The 18,551-nt window shown below is 44.2% G+C and overlaps 1 protein-coding gene and 1 long non-coding RNA gene across 2 annotated transcripts in view; both read left to right on the top strand.

Annotated features, from left to right (window-relative positions):
* The window catches only part of LOC135383348 (uncharacterized), a 499,267-nt gene that overhangs the window by 138,401 nt on the left and 342,315 nt on the right, over window positions 1–18,551 (top strand). The gene's annotated exons all lie outside the window — the stretch shown is intronic.
* The window catches only part of LOC135383347 (uncharacterized), a 285,601-nt gene that overhangs the window by 117,579 nt on the left and 149,471 nt on the right, over window positions 1–18,551 (top strand). The gene's annotated exons all lie outside the window — the stretch shown is intronic.

Genomic DNA, 18,551 nt, shown 5'->3' on the forward strand with positions numbered 1-18,551 from the left:
CATAGATTTGTGGCAGTAAACCCTGAGTTTTCCCTGAAGTCTTCCCAGAACATTTCTGGCCAAAAATTGGCCGTGACACATTTTGTATAGAGGAATCTGATAGGTCCGTATCCAACCAATGCGATCATGGTTTCCTCGGCTCGGTTGCGCGGTCGGTCGGTCCGCCACTATTTTTCAACGTGAGCACGCATTTCTTCTTGTCTCCATATTTTAGGCTTTGTCGCAGAAAAATGTGCAGAAAGAAAGTGAATAGCACCACATCGTACAAAACGAGACCTGTCAAAAGAATAACGCGCAGAAGTATATTGCACGGTCCCACATTTTCTGTCCAACATTTTAGGTAATATCCTTCCAACTCGCGTAAGTTCGTCACTTGTTCTCGTTCCTTCTACACTGGTCTACGACCTGTTTTTTTTATTTCGTGTTAGCGCCGCGAAGCAACTTTGGCTATGAGCGGCGTATAAACGTGGACAGAGGAAGAGAGGCCAGCAGGAAGGAGTGGGGGACAGGGGGGTTAGTATGCGTCCTGGGCCGACTTGGAGCAAACGACCTTATGCGTACCACCGCGTTCGAGTCTGATTCGATGATACAATACTGCAAATGACGTAACAACTGATAGAAGTACCTGGATGGCAGTACGTTTGGGCGCCCGTATCTGAAAAAGTGCGTTCTTGTATTAAAGGGACTATCGCATCCGTCCCGGTCGATTCTGAAACTGCAGTGCTGTTTTACTCCGCGTTCATCACTGATAATAATGCCGAAAACCCGACGCGAATTGGCAGCGTTGTTCCTGTGTAGTTTGATATAAAACTTCGCAAGAGCAGACGACGCATTCCGGGATTCCCTTTCTGGAAACGTCACACGGACGAGGCCAATCACTGCGCGCCCTTTGACATGGAGAATACCAATCACGGAGCGGCCGGAGGGACCTTGGTAGCCTTGGCAACCGACCGACAGGCGGGCGAGCGAGGCGGAATGCTAGGGCACGGCGTCTTCTCTGTTACCGGCTCGCGGAATGTTGTTTCTGATTAGTGTCGAACGTGTTCGAACAGTCAGGAGCGTAACGTCGTGTTTCAAGTAACATGGTTACGTCTGCACTCACACTGGTAAGCGAAAGTCTGCGTATTTACCGAGGACTTTTCACTCAGTATAGTATAGTGCGATGCGAACGCCAAGCAGACGATCTCGGGGACAATTGCCTGCGCTGCGCTCCCATTCGTGTGCCTGGCTTACGTCATCATCGTGTTGGCTGCAGACCTTTAAAACTCGTTTACTTAATATGTAAGCTGTTTTCGGAAGAGAAATTTGGCAAAGTTGACTTTGAAACGATGACGAACATTATCCTATCGGTATCATACATACTTTCCCGGATGCGATAGCCCCTTTAACACTGCAACCGTTATGAAGGAGAAGAAGAGTTGAACAAGATCTTGTACACAGAATTACGAAGCGTAGCAGAACATTATTACACCGGTTACACCCGTAACTCAATACCTGCAGAGTTCTCACCTCCTTTAGAGGAGCCAGAAAGTGGCTCGAAATTCTGCTTTATTCATCTACTAGTTTACCCGGAGACATTTTCATTGTGCTGTGTATTGCCATTGCCAAATCAGTAAAAAGAAAAGAAAAAGAACAGAATGCAGGTATAGGCGCAATCTTCTCGCTTAACGTCATCCGATCTAGGTCGTATGAGGCCTGCGAGGGGAGCAGTAGATGGCTCTGGCTGGCGTTCTGCCACTGCAACCGGTCACGACTCACGAGTAACCCGATTGGCCTCCCAGTCACTTATAAACAGGCTGATTATATGCAGTAGCAGACGCCAGATGATTGCAAAAATGGCTGCTTTCTGTTTTGTAAACTGATTGCGCAATGGCAATACACTACTCGATCTGCTACTGCAATACCGGTCACGAGCAGAGGTGGGCACCCTCGCGAGGGCTTGTGAGGAAGAGGCTCCCTCACCCTCAACTCACGGAATTTGAGGTGAGGTGAGGTGAGGAGCATCTTTTGGAGCAATGGTTGAGGTGAGGTGAGGAAAAATCTTCCTAGAAGACGCTGAGGTGAGGTGAGGTGAGGGAAATTTTCCTTGGGAAAGACTGAGGTGAGGTGAGGAGAGGAAAATTTTCTGAAATAATTTTGAGGTGAGGTGAGGAAAATTTTCTGAAAAACTTTTTGAGGTGAGGTGAGGAAATTTTTTCTCCAGAAAGGCTGAGGTGAGGTGGGATGAGATACATTTTCTGAAAATTTTTTGAAGTGAGGTGAGGTGAGGGAAATTTTGTTAAAATTTTCTGAGGTGAGGATTCCTTTTTCATGTGAGGTGAGGACTTTTTTTCGTGTGTCGAGAGAAGAAAAGGGAAAATTTGTCCGAAAATTTTTAGGTGATATGAGGCAAGTTGGCAAAAGGTAGTTGTTAGGGCTGTCTTCTTTACTTTATTTGTTTTTTCAGTGGCTGTTGTAAACCGAACGACGCGAGTCGTTGCACTTCACTATCAATAATCGCTGCTTATTGGCTGGTCCTGAGTCCTTACGATGGGTCTAGACTCTGGCTGCACATCCCACAAAAAGTAGGGGGCAATATGGGCACGACATTGGGTGCACTGATGACGTGACACTCATACGATTATGATTCACAAAGCTGCGCTTCGATTCGACCACCACTGTAGCGCTCAACCTATCGGATGCCATGCGAAGGCGGTGAACGAGACAATTAGCAATGTACCTGCCATCCCACTAGCTGATGGCGAGCGGCCATGATATAATCCATCGTCCTGTGTCAGGAAATCTCAAAATCAAAAATCAAAATCAGGAAAATCCCGCAGCCTGTGTCAGGCTTTCGTAACATCCTCTTTCGTAACATCCTCTTCTGACCAATTATGCCTTCAGCAAGACCTAAATTCAATTTTCTCATGGTGCTCCACATGGCTTCTTTCTCTCAATTCTTCTAAATGTTCCTAGGTTCAGTTTTCTCGCTCCAGGTCACCGCTCCCTTACCAGTACCACGTTGACCATTCTCCTATACCACAGTCGTCTTCGTATAAATACTTAGGACTCCGTCTCTCCTCAAATCTCTCCTGGTCGGATCACATCCGTAGTGTTGTGCGTGATGCCAATCAGAAACTCTGCTACATACGCCGTAACCTTCGTTGCGCACCCTCCAATGTCAGGCGCTTGGCCTACCTAACACTAGTTAGGCCCAGGCTTGAATATGCGTCAAGCGTCTGGGATCCGCACCATGCTAACCTCATCTGCCTTCTTGAGTCAGTTCAAAACCGCGCCACTCGTTTCATCCTTTCTGACTATTCCTATCCTTCTAGCATCTCATCACTTCTCTTCTCTTCTGTGGGCCTTCTGCCTTTTCGTAACTCGCAGAAGGTTCTTCCGTCTTTCCCTTTTTCACAAATTTTATTCGAGCCCATCTATACGACCATCTTTCATCACAGCCGCACCTTATATCTCAGGCCGATTAGACCACCCATGTAAGCTTGAACCAATCACTTGTCACACTTCCCACTTTTTGTATTCTTTTTTTCCACATACAATTGCCGATTGGAATGACCTTCCTCAGTCCTTAGTCACCTCGCCTAACCATCAAACTTTCCGTAGAAACTTGGCATCATATCTAAACATTTAGTGAGAAAGCATTATCTCATCTCTTGTATGTGTGTGAATTTTGTTATTACCTTAACCATTTTGTGCAGTGTTTGTGCTGTTTCATGTACTAATGTTGCATATATTGTACGTATCCCCCCTCTTGTATCGCCCTAAGGGCTCTTTGAGGTATTTACGTAAATAAAATAAATAATGCGTAGGACATGATCCGTAAATAATTTTAGCTATCATCGCCGTTCATCAGGTACTCACCGCAGTCGTGGCGCTTTCTGGCCTCTGTTGCACTTGCGCCACAAACACCTACAGTCACAATCTACCGCTGAAGCAGAGAGTCGGGACCTGATGCTTTAGTCTCGATACTTGCTTTACGCTGCGTACTTTCGTCATTTAAAAAAGTGAGAAGCGTCGACCTTGAGCAGGGAGGGGCACCCTCCTAACTGCAAGTGAGGTGAGAGCGCCTTGAACCCCCTCACCTCACAGAATTTGAGGTGAGGTGAGGTGAGGGAAAAAATTTTATGCAAGGCTGAGGTGAGGTGAGGGAAATTCTCTGAAAAGGTTTTGAGGTGAGGTGAGGTGAGGAAAGATTTTTTTCAGGAATGGCTGAGGTGAGGTGAGGTGATGAAATTTTTCTGATAATGTTTTGAGGTGAGGTGAGGCGAGGAAAATTTTCTGAAAAATTATTTGAGGTGAGGGCAGGCGAGGAAAATTCTCTGAATTTTTTTAGGTGAGGTGAGGGAACAAAAAGTAGTTGAGGTGAGGTGAGGTGAGGACAAAGCTCCGTCCAGGAAAATCGAGGTGAGGGCAAAGACCGTGAGGAGTTTTGCCCACCTCTGGTCACGAGTAACGCCATTGGGCCCCCGAAGATCACGAAGTGACAGTCCTCGTTCACTTACATACAGGGTATTTATATGCAGTACCAGACGGGAGAAGATTGCGCAGGTAGCTGATTTCTGTTTTTTGTAAACTGATTGCGCAATAGCAATACACCACGCGATTTGCTACTGCAATACCGGCCACGAGTAACCCCATTGGGCCCGCGAAGATCACAAAGTGACAGTCCTCGTTCGCTTACATACAGGGTGTTTATATGCAGTAGCAGACTGGAGAAGATTGCACCAGTGGCTGCTTTCTGTTTTGTAAACTGATTGCGCAATAGCAATACACCACGCGATTTGCTACTGCAATACCGGCCACGAGTAACTCCATTGGGCCCGCGAAGATCACAAAGTGACAGTCCTCGTTCGTTTGCATACAGGGTGCAGTAGCAGACGGGAGAAGATTGCACGAATAGCTGCTTTCTGTTTTCGTAAACTGATTGCGCAATGGCAATACACCACGCGATCTGCTACTGCAATACCGGTTACGAATAACTCGATTGGGCCCACGATCGGGCACGCCAAGATTACGAAGTGGCAGTCCTCGTTCGCTTACATACAGGGTGTTTATATGCAGTAGCAGACGGGAAAAGATTGCACCACTGGCTGCTTTCTGTTTTTGTAAACTGATTGCGCAATAGCAATACACCACGCGATTTGCTACTGCAATACCGGTCACGAGTAACCCCATTGGGCCCGCGAAGATCACAAAGTGACAGTCCTCGTTCGTTTACATACAGGGTGCAGTAGCAGACGGGAGAATATTGCACCAGTGGCTGCTTTCTGTTTTGTAAACTGATTGCGCAATAGCAATACACCACGCGATGAGCTACTGCAATACCGGCCACGAGTAACTCCATTGGGCCCGCGAAGATCACAAAGTGACAGTTCTCGTTCGTTTACATACAGGGTGCAGTAGCAGACTGGAGAAGATTGCACCAGTGGCTGCTTTCTGTTTTGTAAACTGATTGCGCAATAGCAATACACCACGCGATTTGCTACTGCAATACCGGCCACGAGTAACTCCATTGGGCCCGCGAAGATCACAAAGTGACAGTCTCGTTCGTTTACATACAGGGTGCAGTAGCAGACTGGAGAAGATTGCACCAGTGGCTGCTTTCTGTTTTGTAAACTGATTGCGCAATAACAATACACCACGCGATTTGCTACTGCAATACCGGCCACGAGTAACTCCATTGGGCCCGCGAAGATCACAAAGTGACAGTCCTCGTTCGTTTACATACAGGGTGCAGTAGCAGACGGGAGAAGATTGCACGAATAGCTGCTTTCTGTTTTCGTAAACTGATTGCGCAATGGCAATACACCACGCGATCTGCTACTGCAATACCGGTTACGAATAACCCGATTGGACACGCCAAAATCACAAAGTGACAGTCCTCGTTCGCTGACATACAGGGTGTTTATATGCAGTAGCAGACGGGAGAAGATTGCACCAATAGCTGCTTTCTGTTTTCGTAAACTGATTGCGCAATGGCAATACACCACGCGATCTGCTACTGCAATACCGGTTACGAATAACTCGATTGGGCCCCCGATCGGGCACGCCAAGATTACGAAGTGGCAGTCCTCGTTCGCTTACATACAGGGTGTTTATATGCAGTAGCAGACGGGAAAAGATTGCACCACTGGCTGCTTTCTGTTTTTGTAAACTGATTGCGCAATAGCAATACACCACGCGATTTGCTACTGCAATACCGGCCACGAGTAACCCCATTGGGCCCGCGAAGATCACAAAGTGACAGTCCTCGTTCGTTTACATACAGGGTGCAGTAGCAGACGGGAGAATATTGCACCAGTGGCTGCTTTCTGTTTTGTAAACTGATTGCGCAATAGCAATACACCACGCGATTAGCTACTGCAATACCGGCCACGAGTAACTCCATTGGGCCCGCGAAGATCACAAAGTGACAGTTCTCGTTCGTTTACATACAGGGTGCAGTAGCAGACTGGAGAAGATTGCACCAGTGGCTGCTTTCTGTTTTGTAAACTGATTGCGCAATAGCAATACACCACGCGATTTGCTACTGCAATACCGGCCACGAGTAACTCCATTGGGCCCGCGAAGATCACAAAGTGACAGTCTCGTTCGTTTACATACAGGGTGCAGTAGCAGACTGGAGAAGATTGCACCAGTGGCTGCTTTCTGTTTTGTAAACTGATTGCGCAATAACAATACACCACGCGATTTGCTACTGCAATACCGGCCACGAGTAACTCCATTGGGCCCGCGAAGATCACAAAGTGACAGTCCTCGTTCGTTTACATACAGGGTGCAGTAGCAGACGGGAGAAGATTGCACGAATAGCTGCTTTCTGTTTTCGTAAACTGATTGCGCAATGGCAATACACCACGCGATCTGCTACTGCAATACCGGTTACGAATAACCCGATTGGACACGCCAAAATCACAAAGTGACAGTCCTCGTTCGCTGACATACAGGGTGTTTATATGCAGTAGCTGACGGGAGAAGATTGCACCAATTGCTGCTTTCTGTTTTTGTAAACTCATTCCGCAATGGCAATACACCACGCGATCTGCTACTGCAATACCGGTTACGAATAACCCGATTGGGCCCCGATCGGGCACGCCAAGATTACGAAGTGACAGTCCTCGTTCGCTTACATACAGGGTGTTTATATGCAGTAGCAGGCGGGAAAAGATTGCACCAATGGCTGCTTTCTGTTTTTGTAAACTGATCGCGCAATAGCAATACACGACGCGATTTGCTACTGCAATACCGGCCACGAGTAACCCCATTGGGCCCGCGAAGATCACGAAGTGACAGTCCTCGTTCACTTACATACAGGGTGTTTATATTCACTGGCAGAGGGTGTACCCTGTTACCCACAATTAATAACAAAACTTTTGAAATCCACGCTAAGAAATCAACCCTTCAAAATTCATCCCTCTGAAATTCACGCTGTCAAAATAAATCACATTGGGTCTATGCAGTCCAGTGTCAAGCATGGTTTCAGGTGAGAAACGAGTCTTTATGCAATCCTGTGTCGTATTCAGCATGTATCTCTCAAGTATTCATTAATTTAATTAAGTTATAGGCGTAAATAACTACGCGTATGAATACTAAGAAAACAACGCTTCAGCGGTTGGGCCGTTCGGCTACCATTGGGAACGAGGCTATCTGAGAAAATGGACTAACGATGGAGCAGTATGTTCGTATGGTGTTGCGAATGTGCTGCATAAAAAGGATAATCACTGCAAGCTCTAATAAAATATGTTTCTTCTGTCGATTTCGTCAGGTATTTTTCAGAAGTGTAACGACCTGGTGTGCTAACACGCGTGCAACTCGTGAAGGAATTCATGGGTGAAGTGACATTGATGCAGTCGTAGCTGTTTTGGACAGGAAATCAGGTCGTGAAAAATGTCCAGGATGAGCAACATATAAAACGTACCGCAAAGCTGCTGTGTTGTCAACCATTCGTCGCGACGGTAGTCACGTAAACATATGTAAACGTCTCTTGCTTTCCTCGGCCTCAGCCTACAAAGAACCGCTAATGTTATGTTTGATAAGAGCCGCGAAAAGTCGTTGAGCAAGGTAAAACTGGGCCGGGAATACCGTCATAGGAGGGAGGTGTTTAATTAGATCAAAGGTAGGTATCAAAGGGATGAAAGGTAGCAAAGGACTGTTACTGGTCATGTAGAAAGCAGACCTCGTTGACCAACAGATCAATGGATTGTACAAATTGTCTTCCTGTCAATGGACAACTGACATTTTCCTCCCGTCTATAGTAAGAAATGTTGACCCAGAGCTTGGTTTCTGGATGCCACAAAACACTTCTCACCAAGATGGTACACTGTGACTCATGAAATGAACTGTGACTCAATGGGGCATTTACAGCTCAGTGGCATTACCACCTGAGGAAAGTTGACTGCCTCAGATGCTGTCACTGCAGTGCTGTAGAAGACCCAGAGCACATTCTTCGTCATTGCCCACAGTACCGAGCTTTCCAAACTGCCATTTTCGGATCTCTTAATAACATGGACTCCTGCCCCTCTCTCTAAAATTGCTTGGCCTATGGCTAATCCGAGCCAACGAATGCCTGCCCTCAAAGCTCTTTTGAGAATTTTGGACCCCATGGGACATTATTTTCTTCCTCACACCACCCGCAGCTACGGGGCAGAGTATCGCCCTTGGCGACGAAACTCCCTCTCCATCTCAAAATAAAGTTGATGTTGGAACGATTAACTCCATTTCTTATAACGTTACTGAACAGCATCTGCAACTTCTGCAAGGTGGTTTAAACCACTACATGTTCTGTGTAACCTAGAAATGCTGGTATGTCGGTGAAGTGGCTAGTTTGCCACAGTACCACAAATAGGAACACACATGGCTAATAAATCTGCTACAAAACCTGGGCCAAGAGGATGAGCACTTGGAATTATCACAATTTTTAGCACCATGCAGAGGAAGATAGAGTAGAGTACCTTCAAATTTTGTAGTACTTTTTCTGAATTAGTTGTAATTATGACGCAGCTACATAGGCAGCAGTTAAAATGCTACTCAAAATTGCCAAAACTTCATGCTGGCACTCAATTCTTTTTACAAACTTTGGTTGGTGGTGTGATGAATGTTTCGGTGACTTCCGTAGGCCCTGTTTCACCAACTCTGGTTAACTGAACCAAGATCAGGGGTTGCCGATTCTTGAACCGAACACACACTTCTCATTTTCCATCGGTGATGTGGTGAATGTTTCAGTAATAATAACTCCTTCAGTGAAGCAGAGAGCTTAATGACCGTTCATCTTAGTTCAGATACTGAAAAGGTTGGTGAAACTGGTCTGGTGCTGTGCAATGTTTTTCAAAGGATTCAAACTACAAAAAGGTTAATAATAAAAAATATTGGCATAACTATGGATACCTACCCACATACATGTTCCGGACAACACGTAAGAAGCTCAACAGAATATAAATGTCATCATGACCTTGGTAGACAGACTGAAACTGAAACAAATTAGAAGGGGACAGCTCGGTTCCACGAATGGGCACTTGTTCGCTGCCTCCTCTTGCAAGAAATGTAGGACCGAAAGTCGTGTGCCCTTTCAGAGGCCACCGTAATACCCTCAAGGTGCCTTTTAGGCGCGCCCTTGCCCGCCCCTAGCTTTGAGCGTAGCTCACCTCTACCAAATTGGTGGCGCTGTTGAATAGTATGATATCATTTCGTTACAAACCGGAAGAGGTCTACTGATGCAGCAGGATATGAAGCCCCCATACATCTGTGCAGTTCTGTCCATTTTCTTAAGCTCTCTGTTTCCTGTGCTACTTCTGCAGCTGTCTTGGGGTATGATTCGACCCACAATTTGTAAAACAGTACTTATTTCGTGCCCATTCACCATACCCAAACCACAATATGACAATATGTGTTGCCTGTTTGTTGAGCCTTTTACGAACTTAGTTATACATACTGCAGCCATTATTATGGCCTATGCAGGAGCGAGCAATCCGCGAAGGTCTGTTCAAAGTATGTTCCCTGTTTCTATCACCAATATCATTCTGTGTGGCAATTGTAGAAGGCAAAAACCTGTACTTAAAAACGTGGATACCTGAACAGAACGCACAATATTCAGATGTGCACAGCCTATAGTCAAGAGGATCCTGAGAGGACAAAGCATGGATCCTCTAAGCTGATCCTCAGCATACTATTTAGTGATAAACCTTGAGCCTTCAACTGAACCATTTCCAAACCGTTCCAAAGTGACTTCGTACAAGGGTTTATATGCCAGCAGCGTAGTGTCTGCCAAAGGTAATTTTCATGTGCACTTTAAGAAGACAATCTTTTTAAGAGCCTTAGAAGACACGTAACTAATGTGTGATTTCCACTAAAGATAGGAAGAGAGGTGCGCGCCTAAATACCTGAAACCCTCGACTCAATTATTAGTAGGATCAAACTTACAAGGGAATATATTGAGGTCTGTCTTGTTCGCAAAAGACATCATTGCATACTCTGCAAAATTCATCTGTAGTTGCCTTGGCTTACATCAAACATTAACACTGGAAACGACTCATTGAGCATAGTCGGTCTGCGGTACGGAAAGTGAAACGCGTCATTGCCCATTGTAAACATGGCCATGCAACAGTTGACCGACTTCTTCTGGCTTCTGCCCTGGCTTCTTCCCCTGAACTCTGCAAAGTGCCATTATCTTCCTCTTTCTAGCTCTAGAAAACCCTTAACGTTCCAATACCACATTGGACACACTCCCGTTCCCTCTTCTTACTGTTAGAAATATCTGGGTCTTCATTTTTCAGCTAACCTCTCCTCGGCTGACCACATACACAATTTCGTGAATGATGCTAACCGCAAGCTCGGTTATTTTCGACGCAATCTAAAACAGGCACCGACCGATGTCCGGTTACTTGCTTACAAAACATTAGTCAGACCCTAACTAGAATATGCCTCGGCCATCTGGAACCCCCACAAACTAGCCTTATGAATCTCATTGAATCTGTCCAAAACCGTGCAACTTGTTTTATTACATCGACGTAGTTAAGTAGTCGTCAATTCATTTGCCTCCGCTCTCGCTTCGTAGAACTTTCTTTTGTCTTTGTCTTTTTCATAAATTCTATTACAACTCTTCTATCGGTCCCTCCTTTGTTGCCCCAGCTGATTATATCTCAGCCAGGTGTGATCATTCATGTAAAGTAATGCCCATAACGTGTCGCACTTCTTATTTTTTGTATTCGTATTTTTCCCATACTATTGCAGCTTGGAATGACCTCCCCCAGTCTCAGTCTCTGACGCTGTTCTATTTCATAGCAGGTTGTCTACATACTTTGGTTTTTGATCTGGTTGTTGTGTTTGGTTTTTGATCTTGCCGCCACTACCGCAAGTCCTTGCTCTTATCTACATTTAGCATGTTCTTTTATGTTCATGTGTGAGTTTGTTCCCCCTCATGTAACGCCCGGCGAGGGCACTTGAGGTACACTCATCAATAAATAAATAAACAGTGCTTGCGGCTTTCATTTCTCACTAATTTCTTTCATCACTTTGTTATGAGATGACTAATGCTTTGCAATTTCAACCTGAACATAATTATACTTTGGAAGAACTTGTCTGCAAAGAATATGTACTCGTATGCACTTCCTTTAATCGCTCCAAGAGTCTTTCTCTCCCGTAACATATTTCAGCAGATGCAGCATTTCATATAGGTAACACAATTTTGGCACAATATTTGCTTGGTATATCCAACATGCAGAGACATCAAATCTTTGTGCCAAAATGGTGTGCCAAGTGTCTGTGTAAAGACGAGTCGCTTAAATGAAATAGGTATGGCATATTGATGTTGAATGCAAGGAGTTACAATGTTTGACAACATATATGTCATGGGTTAAATAGAGCAGTACATCATACACATGAGAAGAATGCCAACACTTCAGTGCTTTACATTTACCTATTATTCCAATCTTTACTCTCCCTTCTGTTGGAATTATGTATTTCAGCCTCATTTTTGTATTACTAAATTTTAATTTAGCAATCCTTTCACATGTCGTCTGATAGACAGGTTAGCAATGTAAGCAGTGTTTATGTGCCTCTCACAACCTGCATTTTTATGTCTGAGGCTCTTTTGTGACAAGAGGGCAAGGGTGCCGGCAACATGGCACACGTTCACGAAAATGCAGAACCAGAGACACACACAAAACAAATTTACAGCATAACACAGTCCCAATCATGTTGTCGTGTCGGTTCTTCTGCGTCGTCTGTTCTACTTTTTTTTTTTTCGTGTGTACTTTCTGGATTTTTAGCCCAACAGCAGTTGCTGTAGAGGATGCTGAGAACATGTGAAGCATACATTTTCTCATTCTCACATTCAGTGTGAAATACAACTCAAAAGGAATTTAATGAGAAAGAACTTGTCACCAAGATTAGTGTGGGAACATCGTAAAGGAAAATAATCCTAAACCATAATAGATTCCTATCCTATTTAATGGTACAGTATCAGATAAAAGCTATTCAAATAATTTTAAAGTAGTAACCGTGCAAATTATCAGTCAAACAGTGAAGCTGGCTGCAGTACACTACAATGTGCCACGTATGTAACAATATTAGCATACCTCAGTGTTTCCAAAACTGACACGTGAACCTTTAGGGAGCCCGCAATAGTCCAAGCGGGATTACACCACTTGGGGAAAAGAGAAAGCAGATGAAGTGAACGCAATATGCGCCAAAACCAAGGAAACTACATCGCTACAACTTTTTTTTTTTACAAAAATGCAAGTTCAGTTCAGCGCGCAAACACTCGGGAACCGAGCTAACGTGCAGCAATGCTTTCGATCTTGGACGAGTCATTGCTAGTAGATCCTATTTTTGTATATGCCGCACTTCTCAATCTCCAACTCCATGTCCGGCAGTCGCAGTGCTCTCCTTCAGGGGGCTTAATCACTTCCATCGCTCGCGAGCCAACGAGGGGCGGAGCTTTCGTTAACACGAACACGTTTCACGTGACGCGCTTTTTTCGTTAACGGGACACAGGCGTAATCTCTTGCTCGCGTAATGACCGACGGCGTCGTTTGCCTAACGAATGTGTTCACGTGCTCACAGATTTCATCGCCTATATGGCTCATGATCTAACGAAGCGCGAGGCACTCGGGAGCCATCGGAACAAATGAAACAGTCCTATTGGTCGGAGAAAATGCAGCCTCGCTGCCAGCCTGCTCTTCGCTCAGGGCGGTGACATCACAACGTGTGAGCGCTCTCAACGTGCACAATAACCGCAAAGAAGAAGCTTCACGAGGAGCACAGATTGTGAGCACAGCAAAGCATCGATAAAGTTGCTCGTTTCGTTAGCCTGAACGACTCGTTCAGCTGTCTCGTGCCGTTAAGCTGAACGTTTGAAACGATTAAGCCCCCAGGTTAGGTTACGTTAGGTTAAGATGGGTTGGGTTGGGTTTGGTTAGGTTAGGTTAGGTTAGGTTAGTGCTCGCTCCCCCTTGCCGTGAAGGACTTCCGACACCCCTACGGATAATAAGGAAAGTAGAATAGAGTGAGCGAGGTGTCTCCGTAATCGAAAACCTGAAGCGGTGCACTGCAAAAAGAGGTACGTTTGCTTGTGATTGTTTGTTTCTCAAACTCAAGCAAATGTCACCTCTGTGGATAATAATTTGAAGCATGAAGATATGAATGACTCATCTCATATCTAAAATGAACATGAAGAAAGATTGCCAGCAATTCTGCGCTTTCTTTTTCTCGCAAGAAAGAAAAATGGCTTCATTACAAAAAAAAATATATCTTAGTGAATTATGGAAATTAGAATGTCAAAATGCCTTGCAGATAAGGCTTTCATTCACTGGCATACGCGTAAATGCGAAACTAATGTACAGGTGGTTCTAGTTGTTTCATTACAAGAATTCTGTATTAGAAAGGGCTACGACCACGAAGTATGCCTTTGTGGCACGTTCCTGCTTGTGTGTGTGTGTTTCAGCTTGGACAAATTTTCATTAAAAAGCCACGAGAACACGTCATTTTCACAGTTGAGTTCTACGGCCTGGCGCATATCTTTTCCAATATGATGAGTAAGGATGACTATAACTACCTAAATTCATTAATTAACTCTTTAATTAGGACGTCTAGAACAAAAGCCAGATACCTACATGTGCTGCTCTAGTGCGAGTTTTTTCGCCTCAAGGTAATCAAGAACGCGAGATGGCCTTCCCCATCTCCATTACAACGTCTACCGTCATCAGATCACTTGGACGGGTCATTGCTAGTGGATCCTATTTTTTGTATATGCCGCACTTCTCAATCTCTAACTCCATGCCCCGCAGCGCTCTCCTCCAAGTTAAAGCCTCCTAGTTAAAAGCCACACTACGTTTAAAAATTTTGAAACACGCACGTGTATTAAAATATCCATCCCTGAATTCTGACATGCAAATGGGCCAAATCCGAAACCGTGGCAACCACATTTGGGGTGGTGGTCTTCACGGTACGGTATCTATATATACTGCTGTATGTCAACTGCTCTCGCAACTACGTTGTCTTGACTCAGAAACGGTATGTGTCTGGAACGTAGAGAGAGGTAAAGGAATCATAATGTGGTGACAGTGTTGCAACGGAAATGTCTACTTGCTGAAGTTACCCCGCGTGACAGCGCCCATGCATCAGAAGGCTGCCGTGATACAATATATAAACTTTTGAAAAGTGTTTTCAGGTCTGATTCTGCAGCACGTAAACGTCGAGATATGCTGGCGCCAAAAATATTCTCAGGCTGAAAGCTCAGCAGCTCTCACATCGTTCTAGCACGTTCAATGATATAGTCAACGCTGAGTGCAGGTGCTGGGCAGTACTTGCAGTACTAAGAACACAAATATACTTCAAGTAATCTTCTCCTTAGGGAAGCAAGAGTTCCCCGTTCCTTTGCTACATGCTGTGAAATTGAACCGCTGTTTTTATACCAGCTAGTTATTGACTCTACGTTGCACTAGTGTTTGCGCACTGAGCGGTTGAGCGTTGAGCTGGAATTGGAATTAGAATTCGAAATGAAACAAAAATAATAATACATAATAATAAAAAGAAAAAGAATAAAAAGTGTTGAGCTATCTGAGCTGATCGAGGTTGGTTCACTCTGGAAATTTTTGGACCTAAGACTAGCAACACCTTCGATCTCAGCTAAAATTGTCCCTCTGTTCAACGGTGAACTGTCCTTCTCGGCTAGCATGGCCCCGTCCATGAAATCAGCAATCAGCTGTTCTCGTTTTGTGGGGCGTGCACCAAACTGTTTGCAGTTCAAGGTACAGGTACTTAATGCAAGTTGAAGAGCTTCGGCAGTCTTCCTGTGGATTCGTGGGTGCATCAACGAAGATGGGCATACCTTTCGGGATGGCTGTGTGTGCGTCAGCGGATGTCTTTCTGCGTCTGTGCATGTGTGTGCGCGCTCTTGTTTAGGAAGCTTGAACTCTGCCATGACACATATACAGTAATATCAGTGTTATACCACTGCGGGCAAGCGACGTCTGATGTAGGTCCAGCCGGGTCTCGTCATGATACAGTGAGGAATACTGCGACACACGTGATTGAAAGCATTGCTGCGAGTTACCTTGGTTCCCGACTGATTGTGCGCTGAACTGAACTTGCATTTTTGTTAAACAACTTCAATATATTGCAGTTGTAGCAAGATGGTTTCCTTGGTTTTGTCGCATATTGCGCTCACTTCATCTGCTTTTTCTTGGTCCCCGTTTGGGCTATCGCGGCCTCAATGGGGTTCCTGACACACGGTTTGGGAAAGACTGAGGTATACTATATATTGTTACATGTGACATATTTTAGTGTAATGAAGCCAGCTTCACTTTAGAATTGTGTCTTCGCACGGTTACTACTTCAGCGTTATTCGAATGAGGAATGCGGAGAATGAGGGAATGTATGCCGTGCATGTTCTAGCAACAAAATCCAGCAACAACACAAAAACATTGAAAAATGTACAACAGGAAACAGAGAAACATGGACACCATGACATGATTGAGATCATGATATGCTGTCAATTTTTTTCTGTGTCTCTGGTTCTACATTTTATGAACACGTGCCACATTGCCAGCACCCTTCCCCTCTTGCTACGAAGGGAGCCTCTCAGTAATAAAAATGCAGGTTGTTAAATGCACGTCAACAATGCTTACATTTTTTGGGGGGGATCTTCACTCATTTAATGTTTATGCCAGAAAATGCCTCGCTAGTACACATGGCATACTGAATATGCGCGTGCTCGAGTGGCCCGAACTACATTTTAAATTAGCACTGTAGTATGTTTATGCGCACACATGAAATTACCCTTCATAAGTGCATCGATGCAAGCTCATTTATTCTGATGCTAACTGCTCATGGAATAACATCGGGTGGGGAGAAAGACATTGACATCACATGTTCCGTCACTGGCAGTTACGATTTTTCACTGAATCCTGCAACTCAACGATGTCATTCACATCTTGATTGCAGAAAAACTAAGCACATGCTTGTTATTACTTGGTATACAGTTGAAACTTGTTAATGTGATGACGGCCATTCTCCCATGCATTGAACACCCATCGATGCGTAAGCTATGAAAAGTAGTAAACTGAGTGAGGCATAGTGAGGCATATTAAAATACCTTTTTCCTTCATCTATGGGCCATCCCAGCCAAAACCACAAAGAGGTGTAGCTTGACTCTCTTAAATATCACTGAAAAAAAATTGTGTGAATTTTTTGGATGATCTATATAAAGAATGTAAACGTGTTTTTTTTTTCTTATCATTTTCTTTTCTTGAAGAATGGGGGCGCAATTAACTCTGCCGAAATATGAAAAAAGTTGTCCCTTACGAGCTTCCTTCTGACATCTACATATACATCATTTGTGCGCTTTCCTTGCCTGGTGTTAGAAGGGAAGCATGAGTCTGCCATCCCAAAGGGCATGTAGAACGAGAATAAATCTTGTGACGTGGTGAAAACTCAAGAACGGAGCACATTTTGGGTCAAGTTTACGATAAATTTCTGGCAAATCAGCATTCTTAAAGGAGCCTCAGAATATTTATGCTTGTAAACTGCTCCATGGGGATTAGCTTCACATAAAAATATCAAGCTGATCTATATTGATTGCTTAACCAAGCGTTTGAGAATATCAAGCACTTGCAAAAAAATACACTTTTTTTCAGATAGTATATTCCCATATAGATCGTCTAAAAGAAATCTTCCCTTATTTGTATAACCAGTCCTCTCCTATAACATACTGAAAACCTATAGGTTTATTTTTCTTTTAAAAAAAATTGTCACTATAATGTGCTGCAGCTTGTTCGTCAGTTCAGATCGTCTAGGAAGAAAAAAAAAAAAGATGCCTTTGTGGCTGTCTCCTGCGAAAATCGACTCTGCTTTTCCATTTTGAGAATCTACAGGTGTATTTGTTCTTACGCAAGAAAAATGTTTTATCAACTCATTCATATCACATCTGTATAACGCTATAGCACACTTTTAACAAATTTTGCATTCTGCTGTTTTGCCCAGTTCCACAGATTTGTTGCAGTCGCTGCATCATAACAGCTTTGTCAACATTTATGATGGTTTTCACATACGTCAAGTCATCTGGAAAGTGAACAAATCTCATCATTTGAAGGACAGACCCTCTCCTATAGCATGTTTAAAATCTACTGGCATCTGTTTTCTGTAGATCTTATTGCATCAGCTGACCATATTGGCTCAGATCATGTCAAAATGCGACGTAACAGCTTTTGGGAAGCATTTATTATGATCTCGTGTGCCCTTCTCCCACAACAGGAAAAAAAGCCCACAGCCTGTCTCTCAGTGGAAATAGGTGTTTTTGCTGCATTAACTGGAGGTGGCTCAAAGTATTAGTACCTCCTTGTGGCCCGGGTGGAGCCTGCTTCACTGTGCTTTATGTCCAGTAATTTCTTCTCCAACCGTATGTCTTTGGCAGTGAGCAACAACATATGCAGTCTTCAAGCTTTCTTTCATCCGGAACAACAGCTTACAGCTCTGCAGGCATCAGAACATCTGCACGCAATAGGGGACTGCAATCTAGCCCTATAGGTGCCAACTTCTTAAATTGAATTGAATATTTATTTCTTCAAATCATATTTGATGGGGAAACCTGAAAAAAAAAAAAGCTACAGCTAGCTGCTAAATGGTACTGCGATCCTTTACCTTTATCACGGCACAAGGCATTTATGCCAAACAGGCAAAGTCATGCTTGTGGAGGCTTTTATTACGCCCTTTTGCTCAATGTATGGGGGGGGGGGGGCTTCTGCTTTTAGCTGGAACAAGCCAGTAAAAAAAAAATGTGAGGAAAGAAATATGCCACCTTCGGTCGCCATCGACCAAACAAGATTCATTTATTTTCATTTATTTACTTTAAGGACCCTCGATGAGGGTATTACATAAAGGGGGGAGTAAACATACAACACAGTGCAAGCGCGGCATGAGCACTAAGAAAAATGTTCAAAACACAGTGCTATAAAGGAAGGCAAGTCTCTTTCCAAGACGATGTGAGATGGTAGGTTGTTCCAGGTGGCAACCATGAATTGATGAGGGGAGCACAGGAACTTGTTAGTACGCACCGGAGG

The sequence above is a fragment of the Ornithodoros turicata genome, chromosome 2, assembly GCF_037126465.1.
Source record: "Ornithodoros turicata isolate Travis chromosome 2, ASM3712646v1, whole genome shotgun sequence".
Lineage (NCBI taxonomy): Eukaryota > Metazoa > Arthropoda > Arachnida > Ixodida > Argasidae > Ornithodoros > Ornithodoros turicata.